The following is a 26746-nucleotide window of genomic DNA, read 5'->3' as shown; positions in this document are numbered from 1 at the left end:
TGGTTTCAGTTTTTTTTTTTTTTTTATCCTTGTTCATCCTTATCCTTTTTTTTTTTTTAATTTTTTTTTTAATTTTTTTTTATAAACATATATTTTTATCCCCAGGGGTACAGGTCTGTGAATCACCAGGTTTACACACTTCACAGCACTCACCAAAGCACATACCCTCCCCAATGTCCATAATCCCACCCTCTTCTCCCAAACCCCCTCCCCCCAGCAACCCTCAGTTTGTTTTGTGAGATTAAGAGTCACTTATGGTTTGTCTCCCTCCCAATCCCATCTTGTTTCATTTATTCTTCTCCTACCCACTTAAGCCTCCATGTTGCATCACAACTTCCTCATATCAGGGAGATCATATGATAGTTGTCTTTCTCTGCTTGACTTATTTCGCTAAGCATGATTCGCTCTAGTTCCATCCATGTTGTCGCAAATGGCAAGATTTTATTTCTTTTGATGGCTGCATAGTATTCCATTGTGTATATATACCACATCTTCTTGATCCATTCATCTGTTGATGGACATCTAGGTTCTTTCCATAGTTTGGCTATTGTGGACATTGCTGCATCTGGTTTCAGTTTTAACACAATGATGGATTTTAGAGCATGACAGCTGGAGATAATGGTTAATTATGCACCTCAGAATAGGCATCTGAGAGGTCTATTTTTCAGGGTTGCTAAATATGCTAATGTACATTTGTGAATTTCCAAGTTGAGATTTTTTTTGTGTGTGTGTGCAACACTCATTAACATCGAGTTTTCAGGGACTACGGTTTGCAGTCTACCATTACACCACCACCTCAAATGCACTTCCCTTGTTATAGAAAGAGATGAACTTTCTCACATAGCTACTCTGAGTTTTGCCGATTAGTGGACCACCCACACAATGTCTTGTTTGATCTCCCTCCTGGCATGTGTCTGCATGTTGCCTAGGGAAGGGTCTGTGAATTTGGAACAAAGGTTTGCTCTGTGTAGTCAATTAGTCAGTTGGAGGATGAGATTTTTTTCCCCAACTACTAGTCCACAGATTGTTCATGTGTCACACAGTGGAAATGTTTTGACTACTCCCTTTTCCCTTCTCCTCCTTCCTCCTCTCTCACTCCAAGGCATGGTGATTGAGAATCAAGATATTTATCAGCCTATAATATAATTTTGGTGGGACATCAACCAGCACTAACCAGCCCTAGTTAAGCAAACTAGCCCCAATGGGAATCCATCAGGTAGGGGAAGGAAAAGAGGAAATGTTGAATATCCAAAATCCAGTGGAGGGATTTCTGCTTCTGGTGAAGATGGAGTAACTGGGGCAGATTTACTCTCTTGCCTGAAACAACTAAAAGCTAGACAAAGTATATGAGATAATGGTTTTTAAGACATTGGGTAGGAGGCAACAAAGAACAGTGATTCCTGATAGTCAGGGAAAAAATGAGGTGAGCCCTCTTATTGTCCCAGCTAATTTTCTTAAGAGAGTTTCCAGGTTGTGGCACAGGGAAAGAAAACCCAGGAAGAGTCTAGTGGACTTCCTGAGGTGACAAGATGGCGGTGAGAATCCAGGGAGACCAATGCAGCTAGAGTTTACAAAGCAGAATATTAAACAGGCTGTGAATATGAGGAAACTGTTTCAGGTGAGGAAAAGAACAAATAATTGAGATAACAGTCACCAGAGTTCACATGGTGCCAGGAACACTACCTGTTCACACCAACCAGCTTGAAAACTTCATAACTCACAGGCATTGGGTAGAGCACTGAGAAGGTGGGGCAAAATTAAGAGCAGGCTGAATGCTGTTTTGGTCTAACACATTTTAAAAGCAAGAACCTCCCCCCACAATCAAACCATTACCAAGTAACTGCATCCCAGAAGAAAGCCAAGAATATAAGAATACAAAAATACCCAGCACTTAATAAGGTTAATTTACAGTGAGTGGCGTTAAATAAAAAATCACCAGACACACAAAGATGCAAGAAACTATGATGTATAATAGGGAGAAAAATCAATCAAAACTGACCCAGAACTCACACAGAAATGGTAGACAAGGACACTAAAACAGGTATTATAACTGTATTTTGTAGGTTTGAAAGCTAGATTGGAAAAGATTGATTAACTTAAAGACATAGCAATAAAAACTATACAGAATGAAACACAAAGATAAAAAGAAGTAGGAGGAGGAGGGAGAAGAGGAGGAGAAGGAGGAGAAAGAGGAAGCTTCGTGAGATATCGAAAAATTCAAGCAGCCTAATTTATGTTCAGTTGGAGTTCCACCAAATAGGGGAAAGACAGAAAAATATCTGAATAAATTGTGATTGAGAATTTTCTAAATCTGAAGAAATTGATAAATTCACAGTTCCAAGGCACTAAGTGAACCCCAAACACAAGAAACATAAAACTACACCAAACCATATTATATTCAAAGTTCTCAAAACCAGTGGAAAAGAGAAAATCTTAAATGCAGAAAGTAAAACAAAAAAAGGAAAATATAAAAACAACACGTTTCAAAGGGAGGAATAAGGATTCTACTTGGAAACAATGCAAGTGAAAACATAGGATACTTCAAGGTACTGAAAGAGAAACACTATATCCTAGAATTATGTGCTTAGTGGTAATATCTTTCAGACTAAGAGAAAAAACATTTTCACACATTAAAAAAAGCTGAAAGAATTCATCACCAGTAGACCCATATTATAAGAAATGTTAAAGTCCTTCAAGCAGGAGGAAAATTATACCAGATAGAAATATGGATTTATACAAAAGAATGAAGAAAACCATTAGAAGTGGTAATTATGTGAGCAATTTTTTTTATTTAAAAAATCTCTTTATAAGGTAACTATTTTAACGAACATAACAATGTAGCGTGGAATTTGTTGTATGTAGAAGTAAAATTTATGATGACAATAGCACAAAGTGTAGTATTAGTATACCTATACTTAGTGTACTAAAAGTAGTATAATATCACTTGAAGATTGACTGGGATAAAATAAAAATGTGTGCTATAGGGACACCTGGGTGGCTCAGTCCTTTGAGGGCCAGCCTTTAGCTCAGGTCATGATCCCAGAGTCCTGGGATTGAGTTGTGCATCAGGCTCCTTGCTCATTGGGAAGACTGCTTTTCTCTCTTCCTGCTGCTCCCTTTGCTTGTACACACTGTCTCTTTCTCTGACGAATAAATAAATAAAATCTTTTTTAAAAATGTGTGCTACAAACCCTGTATAGCAACCACTAAAATAATAAAGAGTTATGGCTAATAGGCCAACAAAGGATATCAAATGAAATTATTAAAAATATTCAATTAATTTGAAGTCAGAGATAGAGGGACAGGAGAACAAAGAATTAGGACTAGTAGGAAACAAATAGCAAGATGATAGATTTTAGCCTAACCATAATTAATAAATAAGTAAGTAAATAAATAGATAATCATATTATATTTAGGTGGTCTAAATACCCCAATTAAAGGCAGAGATTGTCAGATGGATTAAAAAAACAATACCCACCTATATCCTATATTTCCTATAAAAAATGCACTTCAAAGATAAAGATACAAATAGATTAAGAGTAAAAGGATAAATAAAAATATTTAGGCATATCGTGGAGATATTACAGGTTTGGATCTAGACTACTGCAATAAAATGAATATTGCAGTAAAGCAAGTAAAATGAATTTTTTGGTTTCCCAGGGCATATAAAACCTGTATTTACAGAGTGAAAAAATTTCAAATATTATAAGAACTACCAAAATGTGACACAGAAACATAAAGTCAACAAATGCTGTGGGGAAAATGGTGCAGACAGACTTGCTTGATATAGGGTCGCTACAAACCTTGAATTTATTTAAAAAACAAAAACAAAAACAAAAACACCTTCCAAAGCATAATAAAGTGAAGCAATAAAACAAGGTATGGCTGTACCATGTTAACATTTATGGAAAAAAGCTGTTTCTGCAGTATTAATATCAGATAAAGTAGATTTCAGAGCAAAGAATATCATAAAGTATTAAAAAATGTCATTTCATAATGATGAAAGGGTCAATTATCAACAGCACCTAACAATTCTAAATGTTTATGTACCTGCTATTATGTGTCTGTTATTATAATAGAGCTTTAAAACTATATAAAGCAAAAACTAATAGAACTGCAAGGAGAAACAAAAAAAACCATAATTACAATCAGATTTCAACATCCTTTCAACAATTGATAGAACAAGTAGATGATCAGAAAGTGTACAGAAGATCTGAGGACTATCAAACAACTTTACCCTACCAGCGCACAGATTGGAAAGGAAGTACAGTTGTCTTTATTCATAGGCAACATGATTATTTGTATAAAAATATGAAATACTCATGAATAAATCTGAAAAAAATGTAATAACTGTACACTGGAAACTACTAATCATTGCTAGAGGAAATTAAAGAAGACTTAAGTAAACAAACATGTGCAGTATTTATGGGCCTGAAGATTCAATATTAATAAGTTATCAGTTCTTCCCAAGTTGATCTAGATTCATTGCAATCCTCTTTTTTAAAAATCTCATTTTTAAAAACATTTTCTCCTGTTTTCATCTAGAACTTTGATAATTTTCGGGCTTACATTTAAGTATGAGCCATTTTTTTAATATAATTTTTTATTTTTTATAAACATATATTTTTATCCCCAGGGGTACAGGTCTGTGAATCACCAGGTTTACAAGTATGAGCCATTTTTTAAAAGATATTATTTATTTATTTGACAGACAGAGATCACAAGTAGGCAAAGAGGCAGGCAGAGAGAGGAGGAAGCAGACTCCCTGCTGAGCAGGGAGTCCGATGCGGGGCACAATCCCAGAACCCTGAGATCATGAGCTTATCTCAGGTCTCTATTTGTTATCTAGGACCCTGTGATCAGGTCACCATCTCAGGGTCCTAGGGTGGAACCCCACATCGGACTCTCTGCTCAGCGGGGAGCCGGCTTCCCTCTCTCTTTCTCTGCCTGCCTCTCTGCCTACTTGTGATCTCTCTCTCTCTCTCTCTCTGTCAAATAAAATAAAAATAAAATCTTAAAAAAAAATCTCTACACCCAACATTATGCTTGTTTGTACTTACAACCCTGGGATCAAGAGTCTCACCTGTTCTGATTGATCCAGGTGGATGCCCCAGATTCATGGCAAGCCTAACCAAAATCCTAGCAGTCTTTTGGCACCTGGGTTGATCAGTCAGTTCAGAGTCCCCATATTATGCTCCACACTAGGTGTGGAGCCTACTTTAAAAAAAAAAAAAAAAAAGAACCTAGCAGTCTTGCTTGTTTTCTTTCTGGTTTTATTTATGTATGTATTTATTTATTTATTTAAGAGAGAAGGAATGAGAGAGGGAGAGTCAGAGGGAGAAGCAGACTTCCCCACTGAGCTGGGAGACTGATGTGGGACTTGATCCTGTGACTCCTGGATCATGACCTGAGCCGAAGGCAGTCACCCAACCAAGTGAGCTACCCAGCCCCCCCCCACAGGCTTTATTTAATAGGAATTGACAACCTGATTCTAAAACTCACACAGAAATGAAAAAGACCCAATAGAGCCAAAACAGTTTAGAGAAAGAATGAAAACTTATAAAACTACAGCAATAGAGACTGTATGTAGTATTGGTATTAAGACAGATGAATGGATAAATGGAACTGAATAGAGATTCTGGAAATAGACCTACATATTTACTGCCAAATGATTTTTTTGGCAAAGGTGAAAAGGCAATTCTTTGGAGAAAAGATAGTCTCTTCAACAAATGGCGCTAGAACATTTGTATATCTATACACCAAAAGATAAACTTCATTCCATACCTCATACCATGTATAAAGATTAACTCAAAATGGCTCATACTTGGGGCACCTGGGTGGCTCAGTGGGTTAAACCTTTGCCTTCGGCTCAGGTCATGATCTCAGGGTTCTGGGATAGAGCCCCACATTGGGCTCTCTACTCAGCAGGGAGCCAGCTTCCTCCTCTCTCTCTGCCTGCCTCTCTGCCTGCTTGTTATCTCTGTCTGTCAAATAAATAAATAAAGTCTTTAAAAAAATGGCTCATACTTAGGGCGTTTGGGTGGCTCAGTGGGTTAAGCTGCTGCCTTCGGCTCAGGTCATGATCTCAGGGTCCTGGGATCGAGTCCCGCATTGGGCTCTCTGCTCAGCAGGGAGCCTGCTTCCCTCTCTCTCTTTCTGCCTGCCTCTCTGTCTACTTGTGATCTCTGTCTGTCAAATAAACAAATAAAATCTTAAAAAAAAATGCCTCATACTTAAATGTAAACCCTAAAATTATCAAAGTTCTAGATGAGAACAGGAGAAATTTGTGTGCAGTTGGGGTAGGCAAAGATGTCTTAGCTACAAACCAGAAACATGATCCATTAAAGAACACAAAACGAATAAAGTAGACTTCATCAAAGTGAGTAACCTCTGTTCTGTTAGAATGAAAAGATGGGCATCAGCCTGGAAGAAAATATTTGCAAATCACACACATACCCAGAATATATGAAAAACACAAAACCAATTAAAAAATTTAAAAAGCAGACCAAAAAATTGAACAGCTGCTTCACCAAAGAAGATATGAGGATGACAAGACAGCCGCCACGGGAATAGTTGCTCAACATTGCATAGACGTGAGGGACTTTAAAATCACCACGAGATGCCACTACACATGTGTCAGAATGTAAACTGGCTAACCACCTTGGAAAACGGTTTGGCAGTTTCTTAAAAAGGAAGTGAAGGTCTGTAATGACAGAAAGCAGATCAAGATTTGCCTGGGGAAAGGAAAGGTGCTGGAAGGGGAGGGAAGGAGAAATTACAAAGACCTAAGAGGAAACTTCAGGTGTAGTGGGTATGTTCCTTATGTTAATAGTGGTGGTTTCCTGAGTGTATACATTTATCAAAACTTAATAAATTGAACACTTTATTTTTTAAAAATATTTATTTATTTGACAGAGAGAGAGAGAGAGAGAGAGAGAGAGAGAGATCACAAGTAGGCAGAGAGGCAGGCAGAGGGGGAGGGGGAAGTAGGCTCCCTGTTGAGCTGACAGGCTGATGAGGGAGCTCTATCCCAGGACTCTGAGACCATGACCTGAGCTGAAGGCAGAGGCTTAACCCACTGAGCCACCCAGACACCCCAGGACACCTTAGATATATATCATTTTTGGTATCAGATGTTAATAAACCTGTTTTAAAAAAATCAAATGGCATGTTTACACATGTGAAAACTAAGGTTATCTGTAGAACTCTTGTATACCAGTGATAAGAAGAGCCCACAAAATAATAAGAAACCACCAGGTAGGGGCATCTGGGTGGCTCAGTGGGATAAGCCTCTGCCTTCGGCTCAGGTCATGATCTCAAGATCCTAGGATCAAACCCCACATCGGACTCTCTGCCCAGCAGGGAGCCTGATTCCCTCTCCCTCTCTCTGCCTGCCTTTCTGCCTACTTGTGATCTCTCTCTCTCTGTCAAATAAAATAAAAATAAAATCTTAAAAAAAAAAAAAGAAACCACCAGGCAGAGAGTAGAAATGTAGTCTTTTAGACTCATTTTTCAGAATTTTGAAAGTCATAGAACCATGGAATCAGTTCTTGCTTTGGCTCTGATTAATTTACCCTCCTCCCTTGAAGTCAGCCAATACTCGAAATGTTGACCTTCCGTAAAGTTTTCTGTGGAGTAATGAGATTATTTAGAAGTAAGTGTAGTTTACTCAGTCAGGGGGAAGGGCAGGTCTTGGCTGTATTTGGCTATTAAAGAATTAGACCCTGAGCCTTTTTTGGAAGGATCAAAGAGGGAAGTGTGAAACCATGATGACTTGGCCCATCCTTGAAGAGAAGATGTGAGGACAAAGGATTTCTGCAGAGGCTGTGGCAAGTCTGGGCTACCTTATGCTTACTCTGTCTTTATGCACACAGTGTACTTACCAACTGTGGATGCTCTGGCTCTTAGTGGCTGTGGAGGTATAAACTTGGAATCCCAGCTGGAAAATATTACAGACATGCTGTTCAATCAGGTGAGTGCTGTGGGGCTAGAAGCATCCTGGGCTTGCTTTTTCTCTCTTCTTTGGAGGCGATGGCTCCCACAGCCCAGGTCACAACCTCCGTAAAGGCAGGTGTCTTTCACATGGTAACCTTAACCATACACATCTCAGGTTTCCCTGGAATAGATAAATGTCTGGATTCTGGGCATAGACTCGAATATTCTCCATGAGATAAATTGGGCACATTCTGTGTGTTCCTTGAAGTTCACAGAACTTTGTTGCTCCCCCTAATCTCTAGCTCAATGGAAAGAGGTTCAAAGCACCCCATTATGTCTGTAAGAAATGTCAGGGCCTCTCTGTTGCAGCCTAGAGTAAGAAGGTAATTGAACATTTTGCAAATAGGTGTTACCTTCTTTATGTTTAATTTGCTTGCCACTGTCTTCTCTTTGGGGCTGGGAATGTGGATTCCTGGGTCTGTTTTCCTATTCCCCTTTATGGCTAGCTCCACACTTTCCATGGTGCCTTGGTTCCTCCATCCACACCCATGGCCCCTATTTCAGTCCTCCTGGGTCTAATGGCCTTGGTCTCCCCACAGCTGAGTGAAACAGTCCAGGAGTCAGAGCCTCACTCTGCACGGAACCATATCTTTGTCCTGAAGGCTTTCTACACCCTATGTAAGTTAACACAGTTCCCTAACCCTAGGTATTTGTGTGGGTGGGCACTTAGAGTAACCTTCGTGTCACCCTGGACCAGAGCAAGGACCTAGGTTCCCATAAGGGGCTTCCATCCTTCTGGAACAGATGCAAAATAATCCGTGTGGGCTTTGCTTGAAATTCAAGGAATCTTAAGGGGTAAAGATGTAGCTCCACTCCCTTCACCTGAAGTTGGCTTCCCTTTCTCCTTCAATGAATACCAGCTTAGAAGGGTGATCTTGTCATTACAACACTAATGATCATGTGAGTCATGCTGACCTATGGGAGGGCACATGGTGGGGCAGGGGAGGGACAGAGCCCAGCTAAAGGAAAGCATCTAGCTAGATGCCAATCCTCTTCCTTTTCTCCAGCCTAAAAGACCCTAATTTGTCTGGTTCATGACATCATGGTTTGCTGTAAGCATGATTTACTTCTACTTACCACTCGCTAGTTAAACATACTCTTGATTCCCTTGTATTTGCCCCCTTCTGATAGCCAAGTTATACAATGATCAGGTGGTATTCTTAATACAAAAGACCATGAAAACCAGTGATCCAGCCAAGATAGTATCAGCCCTTCAAGTTTTCATGGATGTGTTCCCGGAAGTTGAGTGACCATTGGCCTAATCTCGGGGATCTTCTTTCCTCTGAGAGTTCTTTTGTCTGGGGAAACAGTCCCAAGAATAGTTCAAGTCACAGTTTTAAACTTAATGTAAACTCAAAGTAAATTCAGTAGGTTTAAATCTTGGCTTCACTTCTTATTAGCTGTGTAAACAGGGGCAGATTTCTTTTAGTCTGTGCCTCTATTTCCTCACCTGAAAATGAAGGTAATGCTTCCTTTAGGGTTTTTTAGTGAAGGTTAGATGAGAAAATGGATGTGAGGTACTTAGACTATTCCCCAATATGCAGTGAGTTTTGTAGTGGTTATTCTGTGATTATGATCTTGGGGAACAAGCATCAACTCCAATCCAGCGTTTGCTAGACCTTTGCTCTATGTCTAGCAGAATGCAAGGCACTGAAAACAGACACTCAAATAAGACATAGTCCCTGTTCTCAAAGAGTTCACTATTGCATTAGGAGTGTGAAACAATGCAAGATAATACGTGAAAAGTTGTTCAAATGTGACCATGGTTATTTGCAATAGGAATATAGTGAAGGGGTCAGTCGGGAGATGGGATGGGCTCTGGAGCAGGGAAGGAGATTGTAACAGTGAGTTAGGAGAGAAAATTTACATAAAGAAGAACAGTTGTCATAGTTTTAAAGGTGGTGGTGTATGGGGCAGTGGGGGTTGCGGGAACAGCTTGACTGGGGTCGTGGGCATTTGTAGGAGACTGGAAAGAGCTGGGGCTCCAAAGCCAGCTTGATGAAAATCCCATTTTTTGTCACTCTTCGGTCTGATTTGAAGCAGAGGGATGGTGGAGATAATCTTTGGGCGCTGGAGGAGACTGATCCCCAGCTGTGTGTGTGTCTTTTCTCTAGTGTCCCAGACAGACCAACTGAAGAATGAAGTGATACATTCCGTCATCATCATGATTCAGGACGATCTCAAACCAGTGAGCAGAAAGGCAGAATATTTGGGCTGGGAGGGCAGTTGCTTTCTTGAGACCTTGAAGTTGTATAAAATGGAGAGGGGAGGCTGTTCATGGATGAGAGAGGTAAGGCATCCCCTTACCAAGCCCACCCTGGCCTCAGACTCTGCCCATGGGTTACATGTGAGCTCTTCGGAGCCTGAGAAGGATTTGAGAAGTGGACAGGTGGTTCCTACCTATTTTCTGAGCCTTGTCAGTTGGGGACACAGAGCTCTAAAAAATACTAATTCTTTTTTTTTAAGATTTTATTTATTTATTTGACAGACAGAGATCACAAGTAGGCAGAAAGGCGGGCAGAGGGAGAGAGAGGAGGAAGCAGGCTTCTCACGGAGCAGAGTCTGATGTGGGGCTCAATCCCAGGCCCCTGGGATCATGACCCGAGCTGAAGGCAGAGGCTTTAACCCACTGAGCCACCCAGGCACCCCGCATACTAATTCTGCCCCCTAAATATTCAGTTTTCTTGGGGAAAGAAGACCTCAAACATCATATCTAGCATGGGGTCGGTGGCACCATATTTTTAGCAGCCTCTGCCTGGATTGGAGGCAGCAAATACTGCTCCCAGCTCTGAATTGGGAGCAGGTGGACAACTATGACACCATTCCTAAAAACCAAGTCCTAAATCTTCAGAAGGTTGATGGAGAGACTTGGATCTTGAGGGCTGGGCCCTCGGACTTGTGGGATTCATTTCTGGCTTTCCCTATGAAGGCCAGAAAATGGGACTTCTCCTGGACTCTGATTTCTCCCTACCCAAGTCTTCTGTCCATTACTTATGTAAGGCGTGGGCAAGCTCAGTGCTTACAGTTCTTCAGGAGAATGGTAAGAACTGAAATAGGCTAGAACTTCAGGGTCGAGTAGGGTTGTCTGTCATCACCTAGAGACCAGTGAAGAGTCACATTGGGCTTGAAGTTGGGAGATCTGAGTCCCTTGAAGACTCCTGTCACAGGCTCTTGTCCTCTGTGTTCTCACCTGGAACATGAAGGGTCATACTGATGTGCCTTCTTATCTTGTCACATGATAGGTGACGCTTCCCCCCTCAAAACTACCCCCCACAGGTACGGAAGGCCCTCCTGCACTTCATCGAGATGCTGGGCCGGCATGACTACTTGACCATGCCCCAGGGGAATATCATCATCAACTATGTCATCAAGCTCAGCGAGTCTGCCTGCTCTGTGAGCAGGGGCCAGGCAGGGAGGGGACAGAGGGTGGCAGCAAGAGAAGGGCACGTTCGGGAGCAGGAGGGAAAGAAGAAGAGGGCATCGTCGGCACAGTGGAAAGGGGCTTTGGTGTCTAAAACTCTGAGCAGTGAGCCAGGGGAGGCCTTGAATCAGAAGACTCCGCTAGCATTTGTTTCAGATTTAAATCTTTTCCTATTCCAGAATGAAGAGGACATCCAACGAATGTGTTCCGAAATCCTACAGATGGTACAAGCAGCTAGGGTCAAAGAGGCTCCTTCATCTCCTCCTCTCCTGGCTTCCCAGACACCCTGACCCCCAGATTGCATTCTCTCTGTCTCCCCCCTTCCCCCCCCCACTCCACCTAACCCCCTATACTGTCCCTTCAACTCCCCCCACCTCTGTCTGTTCCCACTCAAGTGTCTGGGGCTCCTCTGAGGAGCGGCTCAGTGGAGCAGAGGGTCACTTGGTGGTAAACCTGGAGGCCTGAGCCTGGGTCTTGCTCAGCCGGTTTCTTGCTATAAAATCTTGAGTAAATTGCTCTCCAGGCTATAGTTTCTCCCATAAAAAAAAAAAAAAAGACAGGCAATTATCCACCCTGCCCGCTCTTAGCAGCCTCTAAGGATTCTTGGCGACACTAGGAGTTGTTGTGTGGGTCAGAGCTGAGTCAGGGGCCATGAGAAGCAAAGGACAGCTGTGATTTACTCTTCTTCCCAGACACCCCCTCTCCCTCCAAGCAAGCTGTCTCCCGACGGCTAACATGTCTTTTGCCCCCGGAATGCCCCCCTGTGAAGGCGATGACAATTCACACAATTCCACATTTCAAGAAGCTCCGCTATTTAATCAAGTCCATCCTGTTGTAATTTTCATCAGGAATTGGTTGTGTTTTACCAACATGTGGGGGGAAGGAGGAGAGGGAAGGGGGATTATCAGTGAGATGGAGGGGGCTGTGTATACAGGTCTCAAATGCCCCTCCAAGAAAGGAGGACAAAGCCATAGGGTTAGAAAACTTATGATTGGGACTGATTTGGAGCTTGACATCGAATCCCCTTGCCACCTCTTCTGCCAGGTGTCCTTGCCCAAACTGATCACCTTGGCATGCCAGCCCAGCAACACCTTGGCCTTCATGCTGCTGAGTAAGATAGCCACAGACATGGCTCTGAAGGCCGGTCCCTGGGCCAGGTTCCCTATCTAAGCAGCTTCCTCCTCAGCCGTAAGTACACAGGTCGAGGAGACCGTGGAGAAGGTCAGTTGTGAAACAGGCTGCCACAGGCGGGAGGGGAGGGTGGGAGAGGGACTGGGGCTCTGGAGGGGTCCTGGGTGTGGGGAGAGGGCACAGATCTGCTGGGAGGGCCACGAGAGCACAGCTGTGAGCCTGGGCCTGGACGGAGGAGGAAGGCAAAGGGTTAAGGCAGCAGCTTGATTCCATTTGGCTCTTCACATGGATGAAAAGGGGATTCTTCTGGGGCGCCTGGGTGGCTCAGTGGGTTAAGCCGCTGCCTTCGGCTCACGTCATGATCTCAGGGTCCTGGGATCGAGTCCCGCATCGGGCTCTCTGCTCAGCAGGGAGCCTGCTTCCTCCTCTCTCTCTCTCTGCCTGCCTCTCTACCTACTTGTGATCTCTCTCTGTCAAATAAATAAAATCTTTAAAACAAAAAAAAAAAAAGGGGGATTCTTCTGGAAGAGAGGCAAGAGCCCCCACCCCCACCCCCACCCCAACAGATCCTTTTTCCTCTATTCCTCGTCTTGAAACACTGGAGTAGAGATGCACAAACTTTGTTGTTAATTACAAAGTAATTCATACACAGACATTCCTGACCCTTAGTTCTTTGCCCCGACTCTGAGCCTCACTCTTTGCTCACCCAATCCCTGACCGCTACTTCCAGGGAGAGTCAGAGTTGGGGTGAGGCTATCTGTTTGGCACATTACTTGGGTTGTGTGGGAGTTTGTGTGTTTGGAAAATAAGCATTCTCTCTTAGGGTTTAAAAGGTGGAGAGGTAGCAAATGACTTTCCCAGTGTTGAGAGTCCTGATTATAATCAGTGTAAATAATAGATATTTAAAAGGTCGACCCAGGATTTTCAAATATGAAAAGCATGAAAATGTGTGCCTGGATAAGAACTTCTCAGGATAGTGGGAGATCCTTTCAAGGTATAAACTAATAGGACACACTCACGAGTAGTGACTGTTTACCATGCTTCCGCTGGACAATGCCTTTCTTCCCTAGTCTGTCTCTCTATTTAAATCAATTTTTTGTGGTATAAGTGACATACAGTGTTCTGTATGGGGGCTCTGGGTGGCTCACTCAGTTAAGTGTCTGCTTTTGTCACAGGTCATGATCTCAGGGTCCTGGAATCAAGCCCCGTGTCAGGCTCTTGGCTCAACAAGGAGGTTGCCTCTCCCTTTTCTTCTCTCTCTCTACTCTCCCCACTTAAATAAATAAATAAATAAATAATAAAATCTTTAAAAAAAATCTTTAAAAATATTAGTGATCTGACAATCTATACATTACTGTATGCTCACCATGATAAGTGTTGTCACCCTCTGTCACCACAAGTGTCATCACAAGATTATTCATTACATTCCCTATTCTGTACTTCTCATCCCCATGACATTTATTTTATAATTGGAAGTTTGTATCTCTTACTCCCCTCTACCTGTCTTGCCCATCCCTCCCCTCTGACCACCATCTGTCTGTTCTCCATATTTATGGTTCTCTTTCTGTTTCTATTTTTGTTTGTTCATGTGTTTAGTTTTGTAGATTCCACACATAAGTGAAATCATGTATTTGTCTTTCTTTGTCAAACTTCTACCTAGCACAACATTTTTGAGTTCCATCCAAGTTGTCATAAATGGCAAGATATTCTTTTTATAGCCAAGCAATATTCCTTGTATGTGTTTCTCTGTGTGTACAGACCACCTCTTCTGGATCCATTCATCTATTGACGGACACTTGGGCTGCTTCCATGTCTTGGCTCTTGCAGTAAATAGACTGCAGTAAACAGAAGGGCACCTGTACCTTTCCAAATTAGTGTTTTTGTTTTCTTTCGATAAATGCCCTGTGTGGAATTACTAGATTGTATGAGATTTCTATTTTTAGTTTTTTGAGGAAACTCCATACTGCTTTCCAAAGTGGCTACACCAGTTTGTTTTCCCTGCAACAGTGCACAAGGGTACCTTTCTCTCCATATTCTTGCAAATACTTTTTATTTTTGTCTTTGATGATAGCCATTCTGACAGGTAGAAGGGTGTGTGTGTGTGTGTGTGTGTGTGTATGTTTAATACTGAAAATGGTCTGTTTTTAGGGTAAGTCAGAATGTCACAATCCCCAGAGCAATGGCACCAATCATCACTCTCCACTTTGCTTTTTCTCCTGCCCTGAAAAATGGGTGGTGGGTTGTTGGGTGGGAGAAGGGGCTGAAGGTTGGGCATCCTGGAGCTGATACTGACTCTGTCCTCTTCTTTTATTCTCTCTTTTTAATTTAGGTACCCAGTTCATCTCCCCACAGAAACTTCTGGCCCATCTTGTGGTAAGTGACACATGTAGAGGATGAATACTGTCCATCCATCCCTCCATCTCTTCATTCCACAAATAGTTGAGTACTAGGTTATTCCAGGCATTGAGCTGGGCATGTAATAAGGGGTAGGGTCAAAGAGCATAGGAGCTTTGTGGGGAGATGACAAATAGCTTGGAGCAGGGAATTGGGACTATAGTGCTGAGACCTGAAGTGAGGAAGTGGTGAGGCTGGGGAAGGCCTGACCTGTGTCCTACGTGGTCTTATAGTGAGCTGCTCTCTGCTGATCTTGGGCAAGTCTGCATGCCTTTCCGGATCTCATTTTCTCAGCAAGAATGCTGTGAGAATGTTCTAGACATTATGAACACTTGGAGAGACAAGGTATAGAACTTCCCTTGAAGTGTTCACAGAGTTAGTGGGAAAGACAAGCCCGGGAATAACCACCCAGAATGCAGTGTGATAGATGCTAGTAGAGGAACACGTAAGTTACGATGGGATCTTAGTAGAGCAAGGAGCAGACTTGGTCTCCAGGTTTCAGAGAGGAGGCAACGTTTTGAGAGCACCATGCAGAACATGTAGGAGTTCACAGGTGGAAAAGAATAGGAAGGGTCTAAGCCTCAGCTCTACCATTCTATGAGTTTGTTCTGATTTTCTTCCTTCTCTTCCCTTCAATCCTTTCTCTGCCTCCTGCTTGCTTCTCTCGCTTCCCAGGTCTTTGCCCTGAAGTCCTGTAGAGAAAGGGAGCTTGGTATAAGCTCTCTAAGGCTACTACATGCCCTGCATCCTATCACCTCCTTGGACCCTGTTATCAACTCAAATGTGGGCCAGCTGTGGATGAAGGAGATCCCCCAGATGTTGCAGATTCTGGATGGTGAGGGGTTGGCTGCGAGGTGGGAGGAATGGAGCTGGGGCATCGGGGCAGAATCTGGAAGAGATGAAGTCCTGAGGTGCAGGATGGATCTTCCCTGGTGTGAGGAGCACCAGGACCAGTCTCTCTGTCTTTCTGAGATGCCGTTTGGGTAGGTCTGTTTGTTTGGACCATGTTCTGCACTGAACAGATATGCAGCCCAAGTTCTGTGCCTCCAGATTTTGCAGAATGCTCTTTCTTGTGCTCAGAGAATCGGGAAAGGGTGTGGGCTTTGGAACCAGAGACCCAGGTTCGTATCCTTGCTCTAACGTTTGCCAGCGGGGTATGTTTGGCCTTTGAAAAGTCATACATTTCCTGGAGCCTCTGTAAAGAAGGGGAAACACTTTCTTGTAGGATCGCAATCCAAATTAAATGAGATGATGGGCAAAAACCCCTTGGAATGGTGTTCCAATGTTGGTTCTTTTTCCCTGGCTGGGGCCTTCTGTTCGGCAGGTCCCTATAACTCTCTTCTTTCCTAGATCACACTGAGAAGAATCTGGATCAGGAGGAGTGGGAGGACAGGCTGCTCCAGGTACGCACTCTAAGAGACATACCATTCTCCACACTTGCCTTCCTTCCCCTCTTTAGGATCCTTAAGAAGAGGCCCCAGACCCCCTGAGCTAGAGACATGATTAAGGGACCTCCCTACTCAAGAGAACCTCTTTCTGAGGTTCTGAGAAGACTCCCGGCCTCTACATTGGAATCTCTAACTATACCCTAGACCTTATCTTACATTCCACACCCTCAAAATTGTACTGTCAAGAGAGAGTATGAAAATGGGGCCCTAGCTTTGTGTCCTTGGGCAAGTAATTTAGCCTTTGCCGGCCTCACCTCCTTCATCTGCAAAATGGAAATAACTTACATCTCCCAGAATTAAATAAGATAATACAGGAAAAGGAGAGCCTTGCAAACTGTAAAGGGTTTCACACATAGAGTTGGTATTACCATCATTGTCCCTATATTGTTATTCTCCAGCCCTGACTAACCTTCCCCTATGTATATCAGCTCTTCCCCATTTCTTGAGCTCTTTTCTCATATTCACAGACCATGCCCCTTGTCTCTTGCTTCTTTCTGACCCACTTCCCTGAGGCAGAAAAGCACAGCCACTGCTCTGTGTGGTCCTCTTCTCCCTTCCTCTTAGTTTTCAAGTCAGTCGTTAGTGGCCATCAATGATGACAGCTGGCTGGAGCAACTCATCAAGGTTGTCTTGGAGAGGATAAATTATTTCAGCGATGGTGAGGAGAAGGTGTGTGTATGTGCATGCGTGCACATGCGCAGGTGGCATATCAGGCAGCTGGTGGTAGTTGCAAGGAGGGAAGTGGGGGTGGAGGCTGGTGTGGAGGAGTTTGGTGGGGAAGGAATACAGAAATGTACACGAAGGACAGGCCTTGTGGGAAAAGCCAGCCCATGTTTCTGGGCCCTGGGGAATGGAAGGATGGAGCATACCAGGAGCTGGCAGTCACACAGAAACAGCAAAAATATCAATATCTTCACATTTGCTTAGTGTATATGGTTTCTTGTTTTGTTTTTGTTTTTGTATTTTTAAGATTTTATTTATTTGTCAGAGAGAGAGAGAGTGAGCACAGGCAGACAGAATGGCAGGCAGAGGCAGAGGGAGAAGCAGGCTCCCTGCTGAGCAAGGAGTCTGATGTGGGACTCAATCCCAGGGCGCTGGGACCATGACCTGAGCTGAAGGCAGCTGCCCAACCAACTGAGCCACCCAGGCATCCCCTGTTTAAGGTTTTTATCAAGAACTTTGCCATCTGTTGTCTTAACTGAACCTCCCAGTCATTCAGAGGTCAAAGAATAGAGCTGGTATTTTGGTGCAGTGAAAAGTTCATTGACCTAAGGGTCAGATTGAAGCAAGTTAGTTCAAGTAATATTTGAGGTCATACTATGGATTCAGGAGTATATGTGATGTTGGGGTTGCACAGCTGACTAGGGAAGGGGCTCCTTTGCTCACAGACCTCAAGGTCTGTTCTGGTGAAGGCCTAGTTCCTGTCCTGGCTTTTCCTGCACTCCTGGTGCAGTCTGGGCCAACTGTCTTAGCCTTTGTGAGATTTTGGTCACCTCACTTGGGCAGTGGCAGAAATGACTTCTGATCACAGGAGAGTGGGTGAGGATAGACAAAGACACCTGTGCAGTTGCTTTGTAAAAGTCAAAAGACCAAGTAACAGACAACTCATTATCCCGACTCCCAGATGGAGAAACATAATCTAGAGAGATTTAGAGCCTTAAGCAATTTATTGGTAAAATTGGCACCTGAATCCAGGTTTCTTCATTTTTAATCTTGTTTTCCTGTTGCCAAGCAACAATTTATTTGGGCTTTGAGGGATCTCCAGGGAAGAGGCCATATTTCCAAGACTGAATATTAGCTCTCTAATTATTAACAAATATTTATGAAGCACCTGCTATGTGCAAAGCTTTGTGGATGGAAGAATGAAGCAAGCAGGGATCCTGATCTTATTAATTAAGTTATTAAAAATATGTACAAATGCTTATGGCATAGCAGGCATGGACTAGGCACAGGGCACTCACATAAAAGGCACAGACTCTGCCTTCAGGAAATCACCACTTGAGTGAACAGAGGAGAGAGTGGATTATTTTAAGTGTGTTAATTGTTGAGATTGGAATGTTCACTGTATGCTTGGGAGCAGAGGGGAGAGCTATTTTCTTGGCCCGATCGGGCTGGTCAGAAAAACATTCTCAAAGGTGGTCTACCATATCAGTTCACTTAGGACTGTCCTGATTTTAGCTTTAAAAGTCCAGCATACTAGGGCACCTGGGTGGCTCAGTGGGTTAAAGCGTCTGCCTTCCACTCAGATCATGATCTCAGGGTCCTGGGATCGAGCCCCGCATTGGGCTGTCTGCTCATGAAGGAACCTGCTTCCACCATTTCCCCCGTCTGCCTCTCTGCCTACTTGTGATCTCTGTCTGTCAAATAAATAAAATCTTAAAAAATAAGAAGAAGAAGAAGAAGAAGAAGAAGAAGAAGAAGAAGAAGAAGAAGAAGAAGAAGTCCAGCATACTAGGAAATTCCTCAGTACTGGGCAAACTAGGAATATTTGTCACTCTACAGACAAATGATTCAGTCTGGGAAGATGAGTAATGTGCCAGCTAAGCAGAGAGTCAGGTGCCTCAGGTCAGGTTTCATAGAAGCAGAGCCCAAAGTGAGGGTCCTTGTCAAGTGATTTGTCAAGAAAGAAGGTGTGGTCAGGTAAAGGACGCAGGATAGAAGAGGAGAGGCCAAGAAAGGACGTGGGGAGATCTGGATGGAAACTACACTGTAGAGTCTATCCTGCTTAGAGACAAGTGAGAGGGGATGGCTTTTGTACCTCCCCACCCCTCCACCTCTCTGTCACCAGTGCCAGGCTTCTATGGTTGTTAAGGGGCAGGGATGGGAGAGAGAAGAATATAACTCTCAGGCGTCTCCAGACAAAGGACCCAAAAAGACTGCAGGTGGGAACTGCTCACAATGGTGCCCACAGCCAGGGAAGGGAAGGAAACTTCAGCTCTGGATAAGGCTGGAAGAGCATCTGCTAGAGGAAGAAAAAGTGCCCGTCGAGAGGGGGTTCTAGGACGAGAGCTGAAACGTTCCTTGAACATGTGGTATACCCTTTTTGTCTACTGTGTCAGGCACTCTGTAAGTACTGGAGTAGAGCAAAGAACAAGACATACACTGCTCCTGAGCTTTATTTATCACTGGAGATGAAAGGTTGGGGCGAGTTAAGAATTAACCAAACAAATGCATAAACAAGATGACTAGTGATTGTGATGAAGCCTTGAATGAAAGTATCAGGATGGTGAGCTTAGAGAGGATTTAGGAGGTCAAGGAAAGTTCACTGAGCCAGGATCAGAAAGATGAGAGTGAGACAGCATTTTGAAGAACCCAGGGAAGATTCCAGACAGGGGAAATGGGAAATATGGAAATCGTGAGGCAGGAAATGTTTGAGTGCATAAATATGGATATTACAAGGTAGACAGGGCAATGCACAGTAAGCAAGAATCAAGGCTGCTAAAATTCAGAAGAGGAAGACAGAAAGGCTACATAAAAATACTTTTTTTGATTATGCTATTTTGATTTTTAAATTATGCAAATTTAAGGACCTTTTTTTAAAAAAGATTTTATTTATTTATTTGACAGAGATCACAAGTAGGCAGAGAGGCAGGCAGAAAGAGAGAGGAAGAAGTAGGAAGAAGTAGGCTCCCTGCCAATCAGAGAGGCCAATGAGGGACTTGATCCCAGGACCTTGAGATCATGACCTGAGCCAAAGGCAGAGGCTTAACGCATTGAGCCACCCAGGCGCCTGGAACTTTTTATTTTTAATTTTTTCAAGTGAAATCTTTGCTATTAAAAATTATTTATTTGTTTGTTTGTTTTAACTTATTTTTTCGTTCAAGTATAACCAACAATGTTATATTAGTTTCAGATGTACAATATGGTAACTCAACAATTTTATACATTTCTTGGTACTCATCAAAGTAAGTGTACTCTTAAGTCCCCGTACCCACCTTCCCTCTGGCAACCACCAATTTATTCTCTGTGTTTAAGACTTTTTTGTTGTTGTTGTTGGCCTCTTTTTTTCTCTGTTTGTTTCATATCTGAAATTCCACATCTGAGTGAAATCATGTCGTATTTCTCTTTTTCTATTTCACTTAGCATTATACCCTCTAGATTGACCCATGTGGTTGCAAACAGAAAGACTTCATTCTTTTCATGGCTGATAATATTCCATTACACATCTTTATCCATTCCTCTGTGAATGGACTGGGTTGGTTCCATTTCTTGGCTATTGTAAATAAATAATTCTGCAATAAACGTCGGGGGCATATATCTTTTTGAATTAGTGTGTTCATTTTCTTTGGGTGAATACCCAGTAGTGAAATTGCTGGACTATGTGGTTAGTCTATCTTTAGTTTTTCGAGGAACATCTGTACTATTTTCCACAGTGGCTGTACCAGCTTGCATTCCCACCAACAGGACACAGGTTTCCTTTTTCTCTCCATCTCCACAAACTCTTGTTATTTCTTGCGTTTTTTATCTTTAGCCATTTTGACAGATGTAAAATGATATGTCATTGTGGTTTTGATTTGCATTTTCCTGATAATTAATGATGTTGGGGATCTTTTCGTGTGTCTACTAGCCATCTATACGTCCCCTTTGGAAAGATGTCTATTCAGGTCCTTTGACCATTTTTTAATTGGATTATTTGCTTTTTTGGTGTCAAGTTGTACAAGTTTGTTTTTTTAAATATATTTTGGATATTAGCTCCATATCAAATATAACATTTGCAAATATCTTCTCCCATTCAATAGATTATATTTTTGTTTTGTTTGAGGTTTCCTTCACTGTGCAGAAGCTTTTTATTTTGGTGTAGTCCCAACAGTTTAATTTTGCTTTTGTTTTCCTTGCCTGAGGAGACATAGCAAAAAAAAAAAAAAAAAAAAAAAAAAAAAAAAAAAAAAAAAAATTCTATGGCTGAAGTAAAAGAAATTACTGCCTATGTTTTCTTTTAAGAATTTATGGTTCCAGCGGCTCAGTGGGTTAAGGCCTCTGCCTTTATCTCTGGTCATGGTCTCAGGGTCCTGGGATGGAGCCCTGCATCTGGCTCTCTGCTCAGCAGGGAGCCTGCTTCCTCCTCTCTCTCTGCCTGCTTCTCTGCCTACTTGTGATCTGTCTGTCAAATAAATAAAAATCTTGAAAAAAATTTAATGATCAAATGGAGACAGTTATGTCTTCAATCCACTTTGAGTTTAGTTTCGTGTATGGTGTGAGAAAGTGGTTTAGTTTCTTTTTCTTTTTCTTTTTTTTTTTTTTTTTTTTTTTTGCATGTGGCTATCCAGATTTTACAACACAATTTGTTGAAAAGACTGTCTTTTTCCCATTATATATTCTTGCCTCCTTTGTCATAGATTAATTGAACCACCATAAAAAGCATGGGTTTGCTTATGGACTTTCTATTCTATTACACTGATTTATGTGTCTGTTTTTGGCCATTACCATACTGTTTTGATTACTACAGCTTTCTAATAAAGTTTGAAATCTGGGACTGTGATACCTCTAGCCTTGTTCTTCTTATTCAAGACTGCTTTGGCTATTTGGATTTTTTGTTTGTTTACTTTTTTGTTTTTTTATTTGTCTGTTTTTTGTATTCCAGACAAATTTTAGGATTATTCGAGTTCTGTGAAAAATGTTGGTATTTTGATGGGAGTTGCCTTAGTTTGTAGATTACTTTGGGTTATATGGACATTTTAACAATATTGATTGTTCCAATCCATGAACATGGACTATCTTTCCATTTTTTAGTGTCATTTTTAAGTGTCATTTTAGTGTCATTTTTAGTATCTGACCCTGATCAAAGTCAGATAAAGGCATTATAAAGAAAGAAAACCACAGGCCAAGATCTCTGATGAACATAGATGCAAAGATGCTCGGGAAATATTAACAAACAATCCAAAATCATTCATCATAAACAAGTGGGATTTAATCCAGGTATGTGAGGGTGGTTCAGTATTCACAAATTCATCAACATGATAGATCACATTAACAAGAGAAAGGATAAAAAACATATGAGCATCTCAATAGATGCAGACAAAGCATTTGACAAAGTACAATATCCATTCATGATAAAAACTCTCAGCTGAGTAAGTTTAGAGAGAAGAGAACATACTTAAACATAAGAAAAGCCATACATGAAAATCCCAGAGCTAACACCATACTCAATAGTGAAAAACTGAGAGCTTTCCCCCTAAGATCAAAAAACAACGTAAGGGGGTCCACTCTCACTTTTATTCAACATAGTAGCAGCAATCCTAGCCATAGCACTCAGACAAGAAAAAGAAAGAAAAGTCATTCAAGTTGGCAAGGAAGAAATAAAACTTCCACTATTTGCAGATGACATGATGTTATATACCGAATATCCTAAAAACTCCATGAAACTGATAAATGAATTCAGTGAAGGATACAACAGTAATATACAGAAATCTGTTGCATTTCTTTACACTGAATGAAGCATCAGAAAGAGAAATTAAAAAAATAATCTCATTTACAATTGCACCAAAAATTGTAAAATACGTATAAATAAACTTCACCAAGAAGGTGAAAGATCTGTACTCTGAAAATGGTAAAACATTGATGTAAGGAACGTTTTATTTCCTGGCTGGAAATATGAATTATATGGATCAGGGAAAGTTCCTAAAGGGATGATCTGTACCCTAAGATGCTGAGAAACTAGAAACACAGCTTTCTCTTATCTCTAGCTTTAGCCCCTGCTGTCTAGGGTTACTGTCTTATCCAGATGACCCCCAGAGAACAGGAGGGCCAGAGTGGAGGATAGGGCAGTGGGGAAGATGCTGGTTGACCAGTTCTTTTCTTTCTTTTTTTTTTTTTTTTAAGATTTTATTTATTTATTTGACAGAGAGAGATCACAAGTAGGCAGAGAGGCAGGCAGAGAGAGAGGAAGGGAAGCAGGCCCCCTGCTGAGCCAGAGCCCATGTGGGACTCCATCCCAGGACCCTGAGATCATGACCTGAGCCAAAGGCAGCCGCTTAACCCACTGAGCCACCCAGGCGCCCCAACTGGTTGACCATTTCAAAGCCAGTTTCGGTAATGGCTATTCCCCAATCTATCCTAACTTCATTCCAAGCTATGCATGACCCTGCCTTTCCACCCCTCCTAGGATTTCCTGTATAAATTCTTTGGATTTACCTTGCGGACCTCAAGGAATATGAAACTGGTGAAGACGATGCTTTCCTCTATCTTACAAAGTGTCCATGAAGACCTTCAGGACAGGGAGGTGAGGTGGAGGAACTGACAAAGGGGAAAGAAACATTTTTCCTTTAAAAGGCAGGATGACAAAGTAGTTAAAAGCTGAGATCTGGCAAGCTAGAAAACCTGTTGGAATCCTAGGTCTGCCACTTTCTCACTGTGTGCTCTTGGGCAAGCTATTTACTATTATTATTTTATTTTCTGAATCATTTCAGGAAGTTGCAGTTATGCGCATTTACCCATTTTCAGGGTGTACTACCTAAAAATAATGATATTCTCTTACATAATCAAAGCACAGTGATCAAAATTAAGAAGTTAATATTGCTACAATACTATTTTCTAATTTATAGACCTGATCTGAAAATGGCCAATTGTCCTGCCCATGTTTTTTTTTTAAAGATTTTATTTATTTATTTATTTATTTATTTGACAGACAGAGATTACAAGTAGACAGAGAGGCAGGCAGAGAGAGAGGAGGAAGCGGGCCTGAAGCAGAGCTCGAACCCAGGACCCTGGGATCAGGACCTGAGCTGAAGGCAGAGGCTTTAACCCATTGAACCACTCAGGCTCCCCCTGCCCATGTTTTTTTAGAGCAAAAGAAAGACATTTTTTTTTTCCCTCTGGTCTGGGATCCAAATTAGAATCAATTTATCATTTAGCTTTAATATTTTTCAATTAGCAATAATCGCGCCTCGGATAAACCTCATTGGCTATCTTTAATATTTTTAATCTGGAACCACTCCTCAACATTTACTTTTCATGAACTTGACATTTAAAAATGTATGGACCAGGTCGCGGCGACGGGGCGCGCGCCTGGCCCGGGGCGTCTTCGGGGGCGCGGGCGCGACCTCCCATGGGGCCTGGACTCAGCCCGGGCCGCCCGCCTCGGCCGCGGGGCCCGCCTCGCGGGGGACGACCCGCACCCCTGGGACCCCCGGCCCGCGCCCCCGCCCCGGGCCCCCCGGTTGACAGCTGGCGCTCCTGGTTGACAGCCAGGCGGGTCGCGCCAGAGACGCATTTTCCGGTCGGCGGCGCTCTGTTGACCAAGCACCGCGAGCGCTGGAAAGTTGTGAGGCCGGGGCCAGGCGGGGGCCGGGGGCTGTGGGGGGCCGGGCGGGGCCGGCGTGCGCTCCGCCATCTGCCCCCCGCGCTTCGTCAGCCCCCGTGAGGCGCCAAAGAGCCTGGACTTCGTGGGTGAGACGCGAATCGAGGTTGCGCCTTCCCGTGGCCGTTGTCCCTCCGGGCCCGGACTCGGACTCGGTCTCCGTGGGTCTCCTTTCGCCCTTTGCCAGGAGCGGCACCGCCCCGCCCCCATTGCTGGAGGGCGCCGGGCCCCTGCGGCCCCTGCGCTTTCCCGGGTGCGGTGACCCCCTGCGCGCGCCCCCGCTCTGCGCGCGAGTCTGCCCCGCCGGCCGCGGGGCAGCTCCGGCCGCGGGGCAGCTCTGGCCGAGCGTCTCCGCCGAGAAAACGGGAAGTTGTTCCGGAGTTCGCTCTAATGGGATCCCGCGCAGCGTTTCTGCGAAGCCGCTTCAGGGCGCGCGGGGCCCCAGGGGTCAGCGCCCGCCGACCTGAGCCTAGTCACGCGGTCCTCCGCGGGGAAGTTCTCCCGTTGCCGCCGCCGTTCCGGCCCGCTCGCTCTGGGGACAGTCCATGAAATCTCTTCAAAATCCCGGTTCAGACTTCAGCGAAGCGGGTGCGTCCCAGCAGGGCACCTCGTGCCACTCCTCCGGCGAACAACGCTGGCTCCTCCGCGCCGTCTTGGCCAAGTTCGGGGCCAGGAGGTCCCGGTCGGCGTGGGGGACGCGTGCGAGGAAGAGGAAGCCGCGTTCAGGTCGACGCCTAGGCGAGGCCGCCTCTGGAGAGGAAAGTGCTCCCTGGAGCTGCGCTCGGCTCCGGTGGTCCCGGGGACGCGGTGCGGGGACGCACGGTCCAGGCCTCCGCGCTTCTCTGCACGAGACCCGCACGGGGTCCCGCGTGGGCCTTGTGTTTCCGACGTGAAGAGGACGCTGCGCTGGGGGTCCCCGCGCGCGCCGGGGTTGGTGACGGACCCGCTGCCGAGGGAGCGGCCGCAGCCTGGAGCGCGGGCGCCGCGCGGACAGTCGGCTGGATCTGCGGCCACGCGTGCAGCCGGGGCGCGCCGGGCCGTGTGGCGTGTCCGGCTGCGTCCCCGCCGAGGCCGCAGAGCGAGCAGAGGGCGGAGGCGCGGCCGGAGCCGCCGAGTGCGGGTCGCCGTCCGCGCGCACTTCGTCTTCACGTTTTTCCTTGCGGGGCCCGGCAGCTCCGGCTCGCGGACGCTGGTCCGACGGCCTTCGGCGGCGGCCGCCTCGTGAGGGACGGCAGACGGGGCGCGGGCTCCGCCGCTGCAGCCTGCTGCGTCCTGCCGAGCCTCGTGCACCGAGCGGCGTCCGGCTGCGGCTTCACTCGGCTCGTGGCCGCCCGGGCTCGCGGCCGGGGCCGTAGGCTACTGTTCTCGCTGGCGCGCCGGGCCCCGGGGAGCTGGGCTGCGTGGAGCCGCGGGCACCTCCGGCCGTCCTGCAGCCTGTGTGGCGCGGGCGCTCCACGGGGCTCCGATCCACGACTCTCCTCTCGCCCGTGTCTCTCCTGCGCTCCCTCGCCCCACGTTCCAGCGCCGGGCCTGTCTGCGTCCCGACTTGGATCTGATCGTGGCCCGGATCCCTCCCTGGTGAATCCCGTGGCGACGTGCTTCTGGTGGTCTGAGCTCAGGAAGGCGCTGCTGGGAGGAGACCAAGGCTCCCCCTTTCGCGCTCTGGTCCGGAGCAGAGTCCTGGGGAGGAGAGTGCTTGACCCAGGGAGGGCTCAGCTGGCTCTGCAGCCAGCCCTGGCGCCCATGTGGGGATGGCAGGCAGCAGCAGGCGTGAAGAGAAGGCCTTGCCTCAGGGAACCTGAGCAGGACTCCAGGGACAGCCGTGGCCCTGAGAGAAGGCCCAGCCAGCGCGTCTGGGAAAGTACGGGCGGTTCTGTCTGAGAACCTGTTCTAGGAAGACCTCTGCTGGGGGGTTCCAGCCTGGAGGATCTGGGTCCTGAATGGAGGCCCCAGGGAAGACGCCTCAGTGTCCAGGAGAGGCCGGCCCCCTGGCAGAGCCCGAGTCCTGTGGGTGCCTCCTGGGCCACTGTGGCCTGTGCTCCTGACCTGTGCTCCACATCC

The 26746-nt window shown here is 44.7% G+C and overlaps 1 pseudogene across 1 annotated transcript in view; it reads left to right on the top strand.

Annotated features, from left to right (window-relative positions):
• The window catches only part of LOC309857495 (maestro heat-like repeat-containing protein family member 1), a 48653-nt pseudogene that overhangs the window by 5097 nt on the left and 16810 nt on the right, over positions 1-26746 (top strand). Inside the window, exons 7-18 of the transcript in view lie at positions 7875-7972; positions 8535-8613; positions 9127-9241; positions 10087-10183; positions 11272-11388; positions 11596-11640; positions 12461-12604; positions 14877-14920; positions 15617-15776; positions 16292-16344; positions 16954-17058; positions 23492-23608. The product of the transcript in view is annotated as a maestro heat-like repeat-containing protein family member 1 (transcript). The remainder of the gene's footprint in view (positions 1-7874; positions 7973-8534; positions 8614-9126; positions 9242-10086; positions 10184-11271; positions 11389-11595; positions 11641-12460; positions 12605-14876; positions 14921-15616; positions 15777-16291; positions 16345-16953; positions 17059-23491; positions 23609-26746) is intronic.

Source organism: Mustela nivalis (assembly GCF_964662115.1).
Source record: "Mustela nivalis genome assembly, contig: HAP1_SCAFFOLD_781, whole genome shotgun sequence".
In the NCBI taxonomy this organism is placed as follows: Eukaryota; Metazoa; Chordata; class Mammalia; order Carnivora; family Mustelidae; genus Mustela; species Mustela nivalis.
This window is presented reverse-complemented; position numbering and strand designations above follow the sequence as displayed.